At 45.0% G+C, this 16,423-nt stretch overlaps 1 protein-coding gene across 4 annotated transcripts in view; it reads right to left on the bottom strand.

Annotated features, from left to right (window-relative positions):
- Window positions 1–15,524, bottom strand: part of PTPN4 (protein tyrosine phosphatase non-receptor type 4) — a 146,266-nt gene extending 130,742 nt beyond the window's left edge. Inside the window, exon 1 of one of the 4 annotated variants that reach the window (XM_068126473.2) lies at window positions 15,364–15,524. The gene's annotated coding sequence lies outside the window, so the exon portion shown is untranslated. Of the gene's footprint in view, window positions 1–15,218 lie in introns of all 4 variants that reach the window. The other 3 variants (XM_068126433.2, XM_068126451.2, XM_068126456.2) reach the window with 3 other exon arrangements.
- Between the last annotated feature and the right edge of the window lie 899 nt (window positions 15,525–16,423).

The following is a 16,423-nucleotide window of genomic DNA, read 5'->3' as shown; positions in this document are numbered from 1 at the left end:
ATTCATCCCAGCAAGCTGGTACTCAATTTGCCGACCTCGGAAAGATGACAGGCTGAGTCAACCCTCCTGGTGTTAATTTAGCGATCGACCGGGATTCGAACCCAGGATCCTATATATCAATTTAAGGAGCAGCAGCCTCTGCTTCCCAATGCAGGACAAGGCTGCGGGGTAGCATCATTGGCTGAGAGCGCGAATGTGCGGATGATGCAAAATGCCCTCTTCTGGTTACAGCCGTAATATTTAATTTGACCAGGATGCCGGCGATAATTCGTCTACTCTTGCGAAGGACACCGTGAAATCTTCAACATCTACCAACTAATGCCCGCAGATGTGATACCCAGTTCAACGTCCATCTGAGGGATGGCACACACAATGATGCATAACACTGCCAAGTAATCACAAGGATGACAGTTTATAGCTGCGTTGGGATTTGAACCAAAGCTAGACAACATGGAGGTGAGTACGCACACCTTCAGTGTAAAGCCACAGTAATCAGCAGTGAACAAGACGATCTTTTTAGATCTGATCACGTCAACACCGGCGAAAACTTGAAAGAAACATAATGGAACTAGAAAGAGCAATCAGAGATTGCAGACCCTCGCCAAGACATGTTGTCGGTGGTTTTTAAGGCTTTTGTGTCAAAACAAATATGGCGGCCGAACCAAGTTCAGCATGAAACCAAATACGCCGGGACGTTCTTGCTCAAACTGTGGCGATTTAGAGGCCGATACATGGAATATTCAGCATGGGGAGTACTTGACAATGAGCCATGTTTCAATTTTTCCCATTGAGCAGTTTCGGAGATATAGAGGTGCAACGTTTTTCCAAGATGGCGTCTGTACCAAGTGACCTACGACGTCATAAATATTAATAAAGAAAATTCTACAGGCGGAGGCGCTCCTATGGTAAAATTTTGTGTCAATCGGACAAACGGTTGCCAAGAAAATGAGTTTTAACTAAAACGGCACTCTTCGACGTCACTATGTCGACCAATATGCCTCCACCCACATTACATCATTATAATACTTGTACCAAGTTTGCTTTAAATCCATACAGCTGTTCTCAAGTTATCACATTTTTACGTGACGTGACCTCTGACCTTTGACCTTGTGACCCCAAAATCTAATCAGTTCATCTTTACCTCATTATACATACCTGCACCAAGTTTGACTAAGATCCCTTCAGCCGTTCTCAGGTTATTGCGGTAATGAAAACATATCACGGACGGACTGACGGACAACCTGAAAACATAATGCCTCCGGCGACTTCGTCTACGGAGGCATAAAAATGCCGACACGCACGCCAAATGTACGCAACCACAAGGTAATCACCCAACTTGCTCTCAATACCAATAGTTGGACGTGGTTGATGGGACAGGTAAAATTTTAAAACCTACCTGTCCCATGAACATGCTGGAAAAAATTAATGTTGAGCCCTGGATGGTCTGTTGCAAAGCATCCTGGGGAATCACCAATTGTAATGAACCTTGATCAATTAGAAAAATATGTCCAGATAAGCTAAATAAAAGAGTTGATACTAAAATGTGTGTGTGTGTGTATATATATATATATATATATATATATATATATATATATATATATATATATATATATATATATATATATATATATATACTTTTGCTTTGCAGCAACTTTGCAGGCAAGGTGGACGTGCATGGCGATGACGTCATGTTGTCCGCTCATTAGGTTGGAGAACCAGATTACAGATACCATTATATATATATATATATATATATATATATATATATATATATATATATATATATATATATATATATATATATATATATATATATATACATACATAGTGCATTCAGAAAGTATTCAGACCCCTTCACTTTTTTCACATTTTGTTGCAGCCTAATGCTGAAATCGTTTAAATTCATTTTTTCCCTCATCAATCTACACTCAATACCCCATAATGACAAAGAGAAAACAGGATTTTAGAAAGGTTTGCAAATTTATTAAAAATAAAAAACTGAAATATCACATTGACAAGTATTCAGACCCTTGGCTATGACACTTGAAATTTAGCTCAGGTGCCTCCCATTTCTCTTGATCATCTTTGAGATGTTTATAAACCTTGATTGGAGTCCACCTGTGGTAAATTCAATTGATTGGACATGATTTGGAAAGGCACACACCTGTCTATATAAGGTCTCACAGCGGATAATGCATATCAGAGCAAAAATCAAGCCATGAGGTAGAAAGGAACTGCCTGCAGAGCTCAGAGACAGGATTGTGCCGTGGCACAGATCTGGGGAAGCCTACAATAAAATAATCTCTGCTCCATTGAAGGTTCCCAAGAGCACAGTGGCCTCCATAATTCTTAAATGGAAGAAGTTTGGAACAACCAGGACTCTTCCTCGAGCTGGCCGCCCGGCCAAACTGAGCAATCGGGGGAGAAGGGCCTTGGTAAAAGAGGTGACCAAGAACCCGATGGTCACTGTGGCTGAGCTCCAGAGATCCTGTGTGGAGATGGGAGAAACTTCCAGAAGGACAACCATCACTGCAATACTCCACGGATCTGGGCTTTATGGCAGAGTGGCCAGACGGAAGCCTCTTCTCAGTGAAAGACACATGAAAGCCCGCTTGGAGTTTGCAAAAAAGCACCTAAAGGACTCAGACTGTGAGAAACAGTCTGATGCTTTTGATTCTGTGGTTTCTGATGAAACCAAGATTGAACTGTTTGGCCTAAATTCTAAGCGTCATGTCTGGAGGAAACCAGGCACCGCTCATCACCTGCCCAATACCATCCCAACGGTGAAGCATGGTGGTGGCAGCATTATGCTGTGGGGGTGTTTTTCAGCAGCAGGGACTGGGGGACTAGTCAGGGTTGAGGGAACAATGAACGGAGCAAAGTACAGAGATATCCTTAATGAAAACCTGAAACAGAGCGCTCAGGACCTCAGACTGGGCCGAAGGTTCACCTTCCAACAGGACAATGACCCGAAGCACACAGCCAAGACAACGCATGAGTGGCTTAGGGACAACTCTGTGAAGGACATTGAGTGGTCCAGCCAGAGCCCTGACTTGAACCCAATCGAACATCTCTGGAGAGAACTGAAAATGGCTGTCCACCGACGGTCCCCATCCAACCTGACAGAGCTTGAGAGGATCTCCGGAGAAGAATGGCAGAAAATCCCCAAATCCAGGTGTGCAAAGCTTGTCGCATCATACCTAAGAAGACTCGAGGCTGTAATTGCTGCCAAAGGTGCTTCAACTAAGTACCGAGTTAAGGGTCTGAATACTTATGTCAATGTGATATTTCAGTTTTTTCTTTTTAATAAATTTGCAAAACTTTCTAAAATCATGTTTTCTGTTTGTCATTATGGGGTATTGAGTGCAGATTGATGGGGGAAAAAATGAATTTAAACGATTTCAGCATAAGGCTGCAACATAACAAAATGTGAAAAAAGTGAAGGGGTCTGAATACTTTCTGAATGCACTGTGTGTGTATATATATATATATATATATATATATATATATATATATATATATATATATATATATATATATATATATATATATATATATATATATATATATGAACTTCTTCACCATTCAGTCATCTTCACCATAAAAGTAATTCTTCACAATTGAGAGAAAGGGCCAAAAACTATATATAGCCTGATATCACAAAACGTTATGGATGGATTCAGACGAAACAAGGTGGATGAGTTGGTTCGGTGATAATTACAAGCCATTTAGAATGTGGCTAAGGTCTGGATGCAGATCCGGCCTTTCAGTGGGATACAAAACGTATTAAACTATTCACCTGGCAGAGGTATGCGTTCCAGTTATTTCTCTTTCTTGGGAATATAGTTAAAATAAAAATTAAAAAACGTGCCACAATTTACTGATCTCTGCTTGAAGTATAATGGTGAGTTAGCACCCATCACCATCACCACCTTATCAGAGAAACTTCAAATGGGAAGAAAAGTATTGTGAAAGCAATTAGCAGAAACAGCACAAAAGAGAATAATATAAAAAAAAAATTTACTCATTATATTTTCATATCGGCACAAAATGTGTGCACAATCTAGATCAATTCTGTGATAAACCTCTACCAATACAGTCATAGTCTAACAGTTTGTATAACTTGGGGAAAACCGATAAATCACCAAAAACTGCAAAAACCACAAGGCAGAGAATGCAAAAACACAACAAAGTACTTGGTTCAGACTTGCACATCAGTCGTTTTAAAAAGGAGAGGAAGTCGATTGTGCGATTGCATTATCTACTCTGGGGTTCTCACAATTTTAGCATGTATGGGAAACGATGGGTGGATTAAATGTGGAAACAGCCTCTTTATACAATGTGAATTGTAATACTCTAAGGAGGAGCAAGTACCCAATGTATCGCATGTAGGATGCAGATATTCGTGTACATTGATAAAATAAACATACGGGCAATACCCCTGGGTGCTCACGGGTGGTGACGGTTGTGGTAATAAAGTTTCATCGAAATCGTGTGTGTAGTTTCAGAGAAGAAAGCAAATTCCTATTTTTTGGGGGAGGGGGGTCAGGGGAGGGGGGTCGGGGGGGGGGGGTCAAACCTGGATCCACTTTGACCCCCGGTAAACCCGCCTAGACCCCGATTTTATTACTGCCGTGAACAAACTTTTGTCACAACATAACAAATATCATTTGTGTCAAATTTGGTCACAATCCCTTCAGAGGTTTTCGGAGAAGAAGTTGCAAGTGTTTACGGACAGACTGACAGACCACGCGCTATCGAATAAGGACTTCGTTTGGGACTAAGGATCTGGGAATAAGAATAAGACTAATAAGAATAAGAATAAGGATTTGGGAATAATGCTAATAAATAAGGAATAATGATCGAATAAGGACTCCGCATAAGGACTCCGCATAAGGACTCCGCATAAGGACTCCGCAAAAGGACTCCGCAAAAGGACTCCGCAAAAGGACTCCGCAAAAGGACTCCGCAAAAGGACTCCGCAAAAGGACTCCGCAAAAGGACTCCGCAAAAGGACTCCGCAAAAGGACTCCGCAAAAGGACTCCGCAAAAGGACTCCGCAAAAGGACTCCGCAAAAGGACTCCGCAAAAGGACTCCGCATAAGGACTCCGCAAAAGGACTCCGCATAAGGACTCCGCATAAGGACTCCGCATAAGGACTCCGCATAAGGACTCCGCATAAGGACTCCGCATAAGGACTCCGCATAAGGACTCCGCATAAGGACTCCGCATAAGGACTCCGCATAAGGACTCCGCATTCCCAGTGTGTACCCTGGATAAGAATAGGTACGCCATATCCCTGCGTGTCGTAAGAGGCGACGAAGAGGGTTGGCGTCAGGAAGGGCATCCGGCCATAAAAACATTGCCTCAAAAAGAGAACCATGACAATTACAACGACATGTGGGCAGGGTACAGCCCGAAGTGGAGATCGGTTTCTGAGGTTTGGGACATGGAATGTAGGGACAATGACAGGGAGATCAGGAGAAGTGGTGGAAGTATTGGTCAGAAGAAGAGTGGACATATGTTGTGTGGAAGAGACGAGATGGAAGGGAAGTGGTGTGAGAATGGTGAAGGGTAGGCAGGGACAGAAATACAAGTTTGTGTGGCAGGGTGCCTGGAGGGCGTGAATGGTGTTGGTGTCCTGTTTTCTGAGGAGTTTGTAGACAGTGTGGTGAGTGTGACTAGAGTGAGTGATAGGTTGATGATGGTGAAAATGATGATTGGAAAGCTCTTGGTGAACGTCATCTCGGGATATGCTCCGCAGGTTGGTCGAAGGGATGAAGAGAAGGACAAGTTCTGGTGTGCGATAGAGAAGCTGATGGAAAACATGAAAGATGAGGAAGTTGTTGTGGTAGGAGGAGACCTAAATGGACATGTGGGAAGGAGTATGGATGGTTTTGACGGAGTTCATGGGGGTTATGGATATGGTGTGAGAAATGGAGAAGGTGAAAGGATTTTGGAGTTTGCTGATGGAGCTGATTTGTTGATTTGTAATACTCAGTTCCAGAAAGAGGATAATAAGCTTGTTACATACACGTCAGGTGGGTCAACGACAACCGTTGACTACATGATTGTGCGTAGGCGAGATAGGGGGCACCTCCGGAACACAAAGGTGATCCCGGGGGAGGAGGCTGTTTCACAGCACCACTTGGTTGTCTGTGACGTAAGGGTGAAAGGTGCGAGGAGAGTTCGGCGGGTGAAGTACCAACCGAGAATGAAGGTGTGGAGGTTGAAAGAGGTGACAGTAAGGGAGGCATTAAAAGAGAGGCTGAGTAGGGTCGAGGATGATGTGGTTGAGCTTGAAAGTGGTTGGATGTCAATGAAAGCTAGTCTGCTGGGAGCCGTTGGTGAGGTATGTGGATGGACAAAAGGACCACCGAGGCACTCGGAAATAGGGTGGTGGGATGATGAAGTTGGAAAGAGGATTGACGAGAAGAGGAAGAAGTTCAAGGAGTGGCAGAAGGCGAAGGGTACGGGAGCAGAAACAGCAGAGCAGGAAAGTTATAAGGCAGCCAGGAAGTCTGCAAAGAAAGAGGTAGCAAAGGCGCAGGAGGCATGTAGGAAAATGTTCGGAGAACGCTTGGATTCGGAAGAGGGTCAGTAAGCAGTATTCAGGATTGCAAAGCAGATAGCGAAAGAGAGGTGTGATGTGATGGGGGTGAGTTGCTTGAAGGATGAAGTGGGACAAATCGTTGTCGACCCAGATGGAATTAAAGGAAGATGGAAAAGATATATGGAAATGCTGTTGAATACAGAGAATGAATGGGATGGCAACATAGAGAGTAACCCAGTTTTAGGACCGGCAGAGAAGATAACTGAGAAGGAAGTTGAGGAAGCGATAAAAGCAATGAAGGGTAGAAAGGCGGGAGGGCCGACGGGAGTTGTGGGAGATATGTTGAAGGCAGCAGGAAGTTGGGGTGTGAAGAGAATGACAGAGATCTGTAATCTGGTGGTGAAAGAAGGCCGCATTCCAGTGGATTGGGAACTGAGTACCCTCGTCCCTCTATACAAGGGGAAAGGTGACCCTCTGGAGTGTGGCTCGTACCGAGCGATAAAGTTATTGGAGCATGGAATGAAGGTATTGGAAAGGGTGTTGGAGAGAAGGATAAGGAAGAAAGTGAAGATCGACGAAATGCAGTTTGGATTCATGCCAGGAAGAGGAACGACAGACGCGCTTTTCATTGTGAGGCAGTTGCAGGAGAAGTACATGGAGAAGAGGAAGAAGTTGTTTCTTGGGTTTGTTGATCTGGAGAAAGCATTCGATCGGGTTCCACGCAAAGTATTGACATGGGCATTGAGGAAGTTAGGAGTGGAGGAATGGTTGATCAGAGTAGTGATGGCAATGTACAAAAGAGCGCGCACAGCTGTAAGGACGAAGGACGGGAACAGTGGTGAGTTTGAGGTGAAGGTGGGAGTGCATCAGGGGTCGGTACTAAGTCCACTACTATTTGTAGCTGTGATGGAGGTGCTGGCTCAGAACGTAAAGGAGGGTTTACCGTGGGAGTTGTTGTATGCAGATTATCTGGTGTTGATTGCGGAAAGTATGGATGGACTGAAGGAAAAGATGAACACGTGGAAGGAATGTATGGAGACAAAAGGTCTGAAGGTGAATATCGGAAAGACGAAGGTGATGGCAAGTGGTAAAGCATGTGGTGAGGTGGAAAGAACTGGGAAGTGGCCCTGTGCTGTGTGTAGGAAGGGTGTCGGAGTGAACTCCATTCAGTGTACAATGTGCGCTGAGTGGGTTCATCAAAAATGTAGTGGTCTGAGAGGGTCATTAACCAGTGTGGCAGCTACATTCAAATGTAAGGTGTGCACAGAGGGAGCTGCAGATGGAGGAAATGTTGAGTTGGATCTTGGAGACGGCGTGAAGCTGGAAGGTGTGAAAACATTTTGCTACCTCGGAGACATGCTGAATGGAGAAGGTGGATCAGACTCGGCAACGGTTGCTCGAGTGAGATGTGCATGGAAGAAGTTTCGTGAATTGAGTGGCGTGCTGATTATGAGGGGAGTGTCGTTGAAGCTGAAGGGAAAGGTGTATGCTGCATGTGTGAGAAGTGTTATGATTTATGGGAGCGAGACATGGGTAATGAACGTAGAGCAGCAACGAAGGTTGGAAAGGGTGGAAATGCGAATGGTTCGACGGATGTGCGGAGTATCATTGAGAGAGAGGAAGACAAATGATGAATTGCGAAAGATGATGGGAATAGAGCCTGTGATTGATGCTGTGAAGAGGAACAGGTTGAGATGGTTTGGTCATGTGTTGAGGAAGGATGAAAGTGACTGGTTGAGAAGAGTGATGGAAATGAATGTAGAAGGAAGTAGAAGACGGGGAAGACCGAGAAAGACTTGGCTAAAGATGGTGGAAGAAGAAATGCGGGCAAGGGGGTTAACAAGGAGAGATGCAGAAAATAGGGCAAAATGGAGAAGATTGTCATGGGGACCGCAAGGCTAACCCCCGCTCTAGCAGGGAAAATGGCCTTTAAAATGCATGTTGTCTGAGGACTCCGCATGAGGACTCCGAATGAGGACTCCGAATGAGGACTCCGAATGAGGACTCCGAATGAGGACTCCGAATGAGGACTCCGAATGAGGACTCCGAATGAGGACTCCGAATGAGGACTCCGAATGAGGACTCCGAATGAGGACTCCGAATGAGGACTCCGAATGAGGACTCCGAATGAGGACTCCGAATGAGGACTCCGAATGAGGACTCCGAATGAGGACTCCGAATGAGGACTCCGAATGAGGACTCCGAATGAGGACTCCGCATGAGGACTCCGCATGAGGACTCCGCATGAGGACTCCGCATGAGGACTCCGCATGAGGACTCCGCATGAGGACTCCGCATGAGGACTCCGCATGAGGACTCCGCATGAGGACTCCGCATGAGGACTCCGCATGAGGACTCCGCATGAGGACTCCGCATGAGGACTCCGCATGAGGACTCCGCATGAGGACTCCGCATGAGGACTCCGCATGAGGACACCGCATGAGGACTCCGCATAAGGACTCCGCATGAGGACTCCGCATGAGGACTCCGCATAAGGACTCCGCATAAGGACTCCGCATGAGGACTCCGAATAAGGAATAATAAGAACTTCGTTTCAGGTGAGAAAAAAAAATTACAAGGACTGGGTGACATTCATGGCCTTTAACATGAACCAGGTACGTGTATACAGCAATGGACAAATCGATACAGTAAATGGGATTTTAACCTGGGATCTCAGCTTCATGAACCAAGTGCTCTTATGGGAATAAAGTGAAAATGGAATGTAGTCAAGCCTAGAGCCTCATAATTAAATAACCAAACACCACAATCCTTCAACTGGCTCAACAAACCCAAATACCGAATCCTTCGCTGAATGAAACAAAAGCAACACAGTTGGTTTAGTAACAAGACTGAGCGTTTAATGCATAGCCTCGCGAGGAAGAAAGGGTCACATAATGATCTGCAATAAAGTAAATTTGCATGCGGACTCACACACTCACTGACAGACCGATTACACCAGCACCTCGCACGGCCTTCATGAATAAGCGAGACCAGTTACAAAAGCATCATGACCACCTGAGCTGCAAACACGTTTGTTATGCAATAAAAAATTGCAGCCAAGAAGATGCTTTTGTTCAGCACCTAAACCGATACAAAAATAACTAGAACAGCACCCGCAAGGGCGCATAGCTCCGCCGGGCTTAAGAGTATGCATTTTGTATACCACCGACAGGCCGGATTTGCATCCAGACTTAACAAGCCGAATAGATTTTGGTTCGTCACTTTTTTTTCTTTTTTTTTGTATACAAGATCGAATAATTTTCTACGGCTATTATAATATAGATATGAATGATCGTTTTAAGGCCATTTTCCCCGCTGCAGCGGGGCTTAGCCTTGCTCCAGCGGTGTCAGGTTAGCCTTGCGGGCCCCATGACAATCATGGTTCCCTGTTTGAAGCAATGTTTTTATGGCCGGATGTCCTTCCTGACGCCAACCCTTGGTCGCCTCTTACGATGCGCAGGGATACGGTGTACCTATTCTAAGCCGGGGTACACACCGGGATCATTCATCCCAGCAAGCTGGTACTCAATTTGCCGACCTCGGAAGGATGACAGGCTGAGTCAACCCCCTGGCGTTAATTCAGCGATCGACCGGGATTCGAATCCAGGATCCCAAGCCTGCACCCTAACCGCTAAGCCAACACCAGGCTGATATATTTCGATTATAATATAATATATATAATATATATAATTATAATATAATATATAATAATAAAACTATGATCTTCGCACTCGTGTAAGAGCTAACATTATTCACAAAACAAAAAAAAACGGACACACAAAACATACAATGAAGGGAGCGGGAGACAAGATGGGGAGAGAGAGGGAAGCACACAAGCACAACAGCAGAGAACAAGGACATCAGGAGATCTGTGGGAGGGAGTGGCTTGGGGGGAGGAAACATGGGAAAGGGGTGGGGGCGGACTCACAAGGGGGGGGGGGAGGTTGGAGAGGTATAAAACACATGGACACTTATGACTTCCAGGAAAGAAGTCGGTATTTCAAAAAAAGTGGATCTGGGGTGAATCAACGGGGGTAGAATGTAAAAGATCAAGGTTTTGGATGGTGGAAGATAAGAGATGGTGGTGAACAGCTGTTTTAAAGACCTGGAGGGAGGAGTGGGATTGAAGAGAGTGAGGGAGTTTGTTCCAGAGGCGGGAGAAAAGAGGAATGAAGGAGTGAAGGTGAGCAGAGAGTCTTGATTTTGGCAATTTCACCAGAAGAGGGTTGCTGGCAGATCTTGTGCGATCTGAAGGAATATTTGGGGGACAGAGCACAGATAGAGCTGGGGGAGCTAGGCCAGATAGGAGTCGGTAGAAGACAGAAAGACCACCAACCTGCCTGCGGTGAGTGAGTGAAAGGCTCTCGGAGTTAGCTTCATTGCGGGAGATTCCAATGATTCCGAAAGCTTTGGTTTCAACAGTGTGAATCCGAGCTCGGAGTGAGGCAAGAGCACCAGCCCAGAGGGGAGAGCAATATTCCATTGAGCTGTGGATGAAAGCCTTGTATGTGGTGAGGAGCTCAGGTGTGCCAAGGAAGGACTTCGCACGACAGAGGATGCCCAGTCGGTGACTGGCTTTGGAGGCCACCCTGGAAATGGGGGTTTCCCAGGAAAGATCATGGCAGATTGTGAGACCCAAAAGCTTGTGTGACAGAACTTCTTCAAGAGGATTATTCAGAAAGTGGATGGGAGGGTTGTCCAGTCGGTCTTTTCAGAGAGACATCGTAAGAGAGTGAGATTTGTCAGGATTGAAAGACATGTTCCACTTGTTTGACCAGTCTGTGATTTTGTCCAGGTCTGCAGAGAGTGAGGAGGCTGCAGACTGCCGATCTGAGGGATGAGGAATGGAGCGGCAGAGAGTGGAGTCATCAGCAAAGAGATAGAGAGGATTTTCAAGAGAGTCAGAGAGATCATTAATGAAGACCAGAAAAAGCACAGGGCCCAGAACACTACCTTGGGGAACTCCAGCCTGAAAAGGATGGGTTGGGTTGAGAAATCCATTCAGGGCCACTTAACCAACTCATCCACCAAAGTTTGTCATAATCAGTCCACAACCTTTTGAGATATCATACTATATATCGTTTTTGTTTGCCTCCATCTCACTGGAAAATCTCCCTTTATCTATTTTCTGATGACTCCACCCTGTGCCGTGACATCCCTCATCCTTCAGATAGGCAGTCTGCAGCCTCTTCCCTCTCTTCAGATCTGGACAAAAACCACAAGCGTGTCTTGGAATATGTCTTTCAAGCCTAACAAATCACACACACAAATCACACACACACACAAATCACACATACACACAAATCACACATACACACACACACAAACACACAAATCACACACACACACACACAAATCACACACACACACACACAAATCACACACACACACACACAAATCACACACACACACAAATCACACACACACACAAATCACACACACACACAAATCACACACACACACAAATCACACACACACACAAATCACACACACACACAAATCACACACACACACAAATCACACACACACACAAATCACACACACACACACACACACACACACACACACACACACACACACACACACACACACACACACACACACACACACACACACACACACACACACACACACACACACACACACACACACACACACACACACACACGACAGTCTGGCAATCCACCCACCACACCCCCTCTCCCCCAAATATACTTTCTTAACAATCCTCTTGGGGAAGTACAGTTATTCAAACTCCTGGGTCTCACTATCAGCCATGATCTTTCATGGGCAAACCACATTTCAACGTTGGCCTCCAGAGCCAACCGCCGACTGGGCATCCTCCGTTGTACACCTGACCTCTTATCCACCTACAAGGCTTTCATCTGTAGTTTGATCGAGTACTGCTCTCCCCTCTGGTCTGGCTCCCGTGACTCACATCTCGTTCAGTTTGACGCCGTGGAAACCAAGTCCTTCAAGGTTATTGCAATCTCCCACGATGAAGCATAGTCTATCACTTTGTGATTGCAGACAAGTCGGTGGTCTCTCTGTCTTCCACCACCTCCTTTCTGGTCTTGCACCCTCTTCTCTTTCCATGCTTTGCCGCCCCTCCCCCCTCGCCCTCCGAGGTTGCTGCAGGGCTCACACAGTCCACCACCAACTCCCTTCCGGTAAACTACCTAAGTCCAAGATCACTGCACACCTCCACTTGTGGAACCAACTTCACACATTCTCTGCAATCGCATTCTTTCCTCCAGGTCTTCAAGGCAGCTGTTAACCACCATCTCAGATCATCTGCCATGCAAAACGATGATCTTCTCTACCTTTGTTAACCCACCCCAGTCCCTCCTCATTCCAAATTTCCAGTTTTCCCTTCTGTATCCATGTTGTCAAAAATCGTAATGGATGATATACACTTGTAAACAACCCAAACAGTAGCCGTCACACAAGCTCAGCTAACATTTGCACAACAATTCAAACTACTCGAGATACATTCCCTTATCCAAAGGTCATCGTTGCATCAAATCTACCACCGATACCATGCACGTCCATCAGCCGACCCCCACTACCATAGGAGAAGAAATCATTGACTTGCTTCGAGCCACTTCACCAAAGCTCATGGTTGCTCTTTGTCACCAAAGTCGGTCCTTCTCATGTGACATGGAAACAATCTCGGCAGTCGGCCCACAAGTTCGTTTTTACGTGGTGACTGCAAAAAGTATGCCATTAGTTTTCCAAAAATAAATAAATTTAAAAGTGATATCCATCAAAAAATAAGTCTACTAGAACGGCACTCGGTAGAGAGAATACCTCCGCCAGGTGAACAGTTTACGTTTTGTATCCCAGAAAATCACTATACACAATCACATTTCATCAAAATCATCCGTCCACAACTTTTTGAGATATCCTGCTTTATATCGATTTTAGCCCCATCACTTAATGGTGAAGAATCACTTAAAAAAATTAAATAATTCAAAATATCCGAATCCGTATTCAGATCTTCACCAAAATCGAATAGATTCTTCCTCGTCACACACACAACCAGTCCACCAAGTTTCGTCCAAATCCGTCCACAACTTTTTGAGATATCCTGCTTTATATCGATTTTAGCCCCATCACTTAATGGTGAAGAATCACTTTAAAAAATTAAATAATTCTCATATCCGAATCCGTATTCAGATCTTCACCAAAATCGAATAGATTCTTCCTTGTCTCACACACAACCAGTCCACCAAGTTTCGTCCAAATCCGTCCACAACCTTTTGAGATATCCTGCTTTATATCGATTTTAGCCCCATCACTTAATGGTGAAGAATCACTTAAAAAAATTAAATAATTCAAAATATCCGAATCCGTATTCACATATTCACCAAAATCGAATAGATTCTTCCTCGTCACACACACAACCAGTCCACCAAGTTTCGTCCAAATCCGTCCACAACTTTTTGAGATATCCTGCTTTATATCGATTTTAGCCCTATCACTTAATGGTGAAGAATCACTTAAAGAATTAAATAATTCTCATATCCGAATCCGTATTCAGATCTTCACCAAAATCGAATCGATTCTTCCTTGTCACACACACAATCAGTCCACCAAGTCTCGTCCAAATATATTTATAACTTTTTGACATATCCCACAATGTATAGTTTTGGCCCCATCTCCCAATGGTGAAGAATCACTTAAAAAATTAAATAACTCATATCCGAATCCATATTCAGATCTTCACCAAAATCGAATATGTTTGTCCTTGTCAGACACCCAATCGGTCCACCAAGTTTCGTCAAATTCTGTCGACAGTTTTTTGAGATATCCCGCTATGTAGTTTTTGTCCCTATCTCACAATGGTGACGAATCACTTTAAAAATTCCAGTAGCCGGATCCGAATCTGCATCTTCACCAAAATCTAATCAATTCGTCCTTGTCCCATACGCTACACCTCTGCCAAATTTCGTCCAAATCCGTACACAACTTTTTGAGATATTTTGTTCACAAACGAACAAACGGACAGACAGGGGTGAAAACATGACCTCCATCCACCTTTGGTGGCGGAGGTAATAAGTACGTTTACTCCACAGGTATGTATTGCAATCATGCGTGAGTTTAAAAAATAAATAAAAAAAGGAAAAGTTTCCATTTTCAAAAAGTTTCAAGAGTCATGAATACGAGATGAAAACCGCGAAGCAACGTCTGGTGAAAATGAGACACCGGGTGGAAACTTGTAAAATCACGACCATGTGGGTCGAGTTTTGGTGGATTGTCGTCCCTTGGTGGTTCTAAAAGGTGAGATGGGGGGGTCTGCTTGGACCCTCCCATTAGAACTGCGACATTACAATGACAAAAGCATCAATGGAACCGTCAACACAATCGATAACGGCAACGACATGCCCCGAACTATTGGTCGAACATGGATCCAGAGAGCAGACGCACCGAGTCGGACTCATTCGCACCAACATCGTCGTCGGACCAACGTCGGACAAACGTCATTGGCCCCGCGAGGCCCCCCCATCAAGGCCCATTCACGACACCTGCGCGGAAACCGAGTTTGTTGACGGACAGGTGGGTGCAGAAAGCAGCTCGCTCGGAACACCGAAAGGTGCCGGTAATGTAATAAAACCCATGCGGCGAATAACACCACACTCGGTGAAGGAAACGTTTTTTTTACCTGTGTCCCGCAAACCGTTACAATTCCTCATTCGCTTCATGTCCCACACGTCTCATTCCTCCACGTCCAGTTAAAAAAACCACACAACCTCAAACGCATTCCTCCGTCCACCATTCACACCGAGCCGCCGTCGGGCTTTCTTTACCTCGTACCTGCAGCCGGCCGGGTGGGGCTGCACCCAGTGGGGGTGGGGGCGGGGGAGGCCACGATCCACAAACCGATAGCAACAACGGTCTTCCGTGGGCCTCAGTGGGCCCCGACGCGGCCCGACAAGTCGAGCGCGGGCTTTGGCCCGGCCCAGGAAGTGACGCCGACCCACGTGACGTTGGCAGGTTCCTTTAACGTTAGGCCTCGAAGCCATGCTTCCGGTGGAATGGTAAACAAACGAATAACATGTCCATCCTTGGGTGGAGAATCATTGTAACGGTGAAGTGTTTGTTTTTCATGTGACGTTTGTCAGGAAAGAGGCCAGATTATTGTAACCTTATTTTATATACTGTGCTCTGTCTGCCGCTCGAGATATGAGAGATAGGATTCTTGTCTTCACGATCTGTCGATCACTTGTATAGCAATTGTATGGAGTACAAGACAAGCTATAGGGTTTTGCTGGTGTTGGAAATTGGTTTTGTCAAGGTCATGATCGAGTAAGTTGTATACAGCCCAGATGTGTCGATTGGGTTGATCACAGGACTACACATACCTTCCTGTAATGTGATGTTTATTGGTTTGAAAAAACATTTGGGTGGAGCCTTTATCGTTTATTGCGAAAAAAAAACATTGCCTTTATCGTTTATTGGTTTTTAGCTCTTTCACGAGCCCCGATTCTGTATAACAAAAAAAATTAAATAAAAAAAAACGATTGAAAATTATGTTGCTCAGAACGTGAGATAAAGGCAATCATCATATGCAGGCACATATTAGTGTTTCCTATTGTTGCGGATATGGGATTTGGCCTCCATCCATATCCGCTTGTAAATATTCCCCTATTTCCCCAATACTCCCCAACTATCCCCAATCCCCCATTCCCTAGTCCCATTGTCTGTAAACAACACTCTGTAGCCCCGACCTTCCCCTTTTTCCCCCATTAAATGTCGTGCCGAGGTTCACCGCATCTCACGTAGACAACTATAGGACATCTTGCTAGTTATTCTTAGTCTATGTCAGTTAAGGACTCGTTTCCATTAATTCTGACTCTTCGTTGCACC

The sequence above is a fragment of the Myxine glutinosa genome, chromosome 1 (genome assembly GCF_964187855.1).
Source record: "Myxine glutinosa chromosome 1, kmMyxGlut1.1, whole genome shotgun sequence".
Classification (NCBI taxonomy): domain Eukaryota; kingdom Metazoa; phylum Chordata; class Myxini; order Myxiniformes; family Myxinidae; genus Myxine; species Myxine glutinosa.
Note: the sequence above shows the minus strand (reverse complement) of the source record. Positions and strands in the feature narration are given on the sequence as shown.